The sequence below is a fragment of the Triticum urartu genome, unplaced genomic scaffold (genome assembly GCF_003073215.2).
Source record: "Triticum urartu cultivar G1812 unplaced genomic scaffold, Tu2.1 TuUngrouped_contig_976, whole genome shotgun sequence".
NCBI classification, from domain to species: domain Eukaryota; kingdom Viridiplantae; phylum Streptophyta; class Magnoliopsida; order Poales; family Poaceae; genus Triticum; species Triticum urartu.
The window spans coordinates 12,061-16,296 of record NW_024120835.1 but is presented as its reverse complement, the minus strand read 5'-3'; the positions used below and the strand labels follow the sequence as shown (position 1 = coordinate 16,296).

Genomic DNA, 4,236 nt, shown 5'->3' with positions numbered 1-4,236 from the left:
TTCTACTTCCTGCGCACCATTGCATGACTGTAACACCTTGCATGCAGCAAGCAGAACATTTTTAACATTATCTTTGAAAATAATTCCCACACTCGCAGTTCCTGTCTTCCTGATGAAAGAGACACTCACAATGAATTTAAACCCTGCCCATCTCCAGCAACGTGCAGCCATTTTAGGATCGATGGTCTGTACTTTGGTCAGTTATTCTTCTCCGCTCCATCACTAAACATTCATCTTTTCCTGCCTTTACTTCATTGATGTCATGTGTCTCCATATGCAGGGAGCCCATATAATTCTTCAGGAAGAACACAAACTGATGAGTTATGACAGAGAAGGCGAGGCTGGACACTCACAATGAATTTAAACCGTGCCCATCTCCAGCAGCGTGCAGCCATTGTAGGATGGATGGTCTATACTTTGGTCAGATACACGCATCTTATTCCTCTCTGCTCCATCACTGAACATTCATCGTTTCACGCCTTTACTTCATTGATGTCATGCGTCTCCATATATGCAGGGAGTCCATATAATTCTTCAGGAAGAACATAGACTGATTAGTGATGATAGAGAAGGCGAGGCTAGGGACGTACAAGATGGCTTATGATGTGATCTGGAAGACTATAACTCTGTGGACTGAAGGTGTGGTCTTGAACTTTGGATCAATTTGAACAACAACGACAACTCTGCGAGGAAGAGCAAACACATCAATGGACTGCGCGATGGCGAGGATAAGATGCGTGCAAGAGGGACAAAACTGAATCAACATTACAAAACTCTGCATCAGCAGATTAGTCAGTAAGTTCAGAGTTGTGATCCATATGAAATATATAGCAAGATGCTTTCAGAACACATCAAAGCGATATGAGTAGTACATATAGAATGAAATCTGAAGCTGAACTATAAGATTTATTTATTATGCATCAACACATTGGCCATGAAATTAGTAGTTCATAGAAAAAAGAAAGAAACAAATACCCTGATGTCAATACCGAATCTTCCCGGACACGCCCGGACACGATGATCGCGTTACCGGCCCATGCATGTTGTGCATTGTCCAACCCTTGAATCTTTGATGTGTTGAAATCCATGTATATCGATTAACACATGAGTAATATGGCTAGGGAGTCGTGCTGGGCGAGGGCGAGCATCCCAGATCTGGTGGAGCTTGGGAAGGAAGATTGGGAACACTAATGGCGGCGAGTGCAGGGGGGAGATGCGATTGGATTGATAGGTCAGGAGGCGGCTGCGTGTACAGGTGAGTTTAGGTTTCCTTTTACACGGAAGATGAGCTGAGTTTTTTTTGCTTTGACGTGAGGTGAGTTGAGGGTTAGTCTAGATTTTTTTTTTTCACAAACAGGATTAGTATGGACTACTTGGCATTAGTGGGTAATTTTTATCAAGTTTTATGTACAAATGGTATTGGGAAGATCAAAGGGCTGTAATTTTATGACGTGTTAAATTAACGATTGGATGTTTCTAATTTTTGTGAGATTTTCTAGCTTATTTCCTTTTTTCCGGTTAGCTAATAGATACTCCCTCTGTCCCATAATATAAGAACATTTCTAAAACTATATTAGTTTAAAAAACGTTTTTATATTATGAGACAGAGGTAGTAGATACTAAAAAAACAGATGGTGGTGCTCCTTCATGGATCGTTTGCTGGGCTATCCGTTTTGGGCCGTAAGGGCTATATATATATATAGTATATATACAAGAAAGGAAAGCATAATCGCAATTAAGAAAAAGGATTAGTCCCGACGGGGCTTGAACCCGTGACTTCTGGTACATCGGACCAGCGCTCTAACCAGCTGAGCTACAGGACTTAATTGTTTTGTAGATAGTCCTTTTTTATTAAAATAATAGACAGCTTTTTTGATACTTCAATAATTGAGAATACCAAAGAACGGCGAAATCAAGACGCGTGAGAGTTAGGCTCCATTTATCTTAATATCCACTCTCACGGCCATCAGTTTATCGAGAAACAAGAACCTAGGGCAAGCTTCGAGCTCTCACAACTATTAGAGACATCCGGCCGTCCATCTGATTCTTGATGCACTTTCGGCCGTTGGATCGCGCGCTTGGAAGGCCTAGGCCGTCGGACCGAACATGAGCACTATTGCAATGAATAGTTTCACTCCCGTGCCACCGCGTGCAATTACAGTGCACCGCCAAGGGAATTTTTGTCATTTCACGCATAGGCGTATAAAAGGGCAACAACTTCCCTTGTGAAGACCTAAGACGCCTCCTCCAGCACTAGTGTGGCCCTCTCTCCATCCCGCCTCGCCCCTCTGTCTCTTTATCCCTCCAATCACAGGAGCAGCCCACGCCTCCCTGCCCCGCCGCCGTCACCTCCTTCGCCCAGTCGGCCACGCCGCACCGCACGAGGTGGAATGCGACCCATTCCCCCGACGCCCCCTCGGCCCAGGCTAACCATAGCGCTACGGCCGCCATGCCCCCGCCGTCTGCTCGGCAGGAGGAAGAGCGAGGCCGCAAACGGATTTGGAGATTGAATCGGTCTCCAATGGCTCCTGCGCGGCGTGATGCCTGTTAAGGTGATCTTGTTGTACATCCGTTCTTCCACTGTCCTAGGTTCTCCATGCTTCGATTGATTTTTATTTTGCCTTAATTTTTTACGCAGGGTGGTTGCTATCTCTCGGATCTCTACTCGTTCTCTTGGTGCCGGTGGCGTTCCTGCGACTGCTATGTAGATGGACCTGGAGGTTGAAACTCTTTTCTCTCTGTTCGTTTGGATTCTCCTCACGATTATGTGTAGAGCTTGTTCGTGTGCTGCTTGATGAGTTTCTTCTCCTCTAATCTTGTGTGCTGGATTAGTGATTTTTATTTTCTTCTTGTGGAGGAGATTCTCAGGTTTAGCTAGCTAGGTTCCAAAGAAGAGATTTTTCTTTGTCTTTCTTGTTTTGTTTGTACCTTGCTTGACTTGACACACAACAGCCTCGTGTGTGTTGCCGTCGCCATCGTCCCGCCCCAACGGGTGTCTCTGCCGCCGCTGCCGCATCCTCTTGCTGGTCTTCTCGCATTTGTCCTTGCACCGACGCCAGCCATACGTGTCGTGGCCGTGGACGCAAGCGCCGCAGGAATGGATAGGTATGAGATGCACGTACTCTACGCTAGACTTTATTCGGCAGGTGTTATTCTCCGGGCAATGATAAGCAGGTTATCTCTTTGAGACTTATCCCTTGTACGTGCGGTGCAGCAGCTAGACCTGCACATGGTCACGGCTTGCACGTTCGGCCTGTCCTGATCATCTTGCACGGGTAGTCAAGCCAAATAGCCGTCAATTTAGCTAGCTAGCTAGTAACCCCATGCACGCATGGGATTTCTATCATAGCATGTACGTGAGCTATGTCCATGCATAGCTCTTTGCATGTACACGTACATCCACTTGCTCGTTAAGTGAGGCTCATTAGATGATGCATGTGTAGACATAATTAAATAATGCTCCATCCATCTTGATGACCCTCTGATGAAAAATCCACGTATTGTCCAATGTTATGTATACATGCTTGTACGTATATATTGGTGCCATATTTTTATATATGATAAGTACAAAATTACGACAAAGTCTCAATGAACATTACTGAATTATCTTGATTGAGAAATCAAATAAAAGAATACATAGTGATGTATAAGGTTCGATGAAAAACCGAGGGAGCGGTGGATAATTATGCTTCGTTAAAGATTAGGAAAATATTATTTACTTAGCATAAAATCTGAAGTATTTGAATAGTTCAAAGGAATTTAAGAATATATTATTTGAAGAGTTCAAATATTTTTTTAGTGAAGATAAGGATCATTATGACAAAAGATAAAGTGATTCTTCAGTATTGAAGAAAATTATGTGAGTCATAAGTTTAGGAAAACACTCGAATAATTGTGGAATTATTTTATTACCAATATGCTTTTATAAAATTTGGGGTATAATTGAAACAATAAGATATACACTAAACAAAGCACCGCATATTAGCCTTGCTAATAGAAACCATATAACTTCTGGAGTTTATAAACCAGATAAATGTAATTGTAGGATTATCTCAAACATGACTTGAATTCCTTCCATCGGAAATTGTTCAAAAGGCCAAAGTGTTGTCACGGATGAATATTTTTCAGAAAGTGTTTTCTTGTCAAAGAAATGAGTGGGAGGATACTAAGAACTTGAAAGGATTATTGATCTCTAGTGGTAATAAGTAGGAATTAACAAACCAGAATTTGTTCTGT

General features: G+C 42.8%; 1 non-coding gene across 1 annotated transcript; it reads right to left on the bottom strand.

The window, feature by feature from the left end:
- Window positions 1-1,749: 1,749 nt before the first annotated feature.
- TRNAI-GAU lies at window positions 1,750-1,823 on the bottom strand. The gene has a single exon. It is a non-coding gene; the product is annotated as a tRNA-Ile (tRNA).
- Window positions 1,824-4,236: the final 2,413 nt, after the last annotated feature.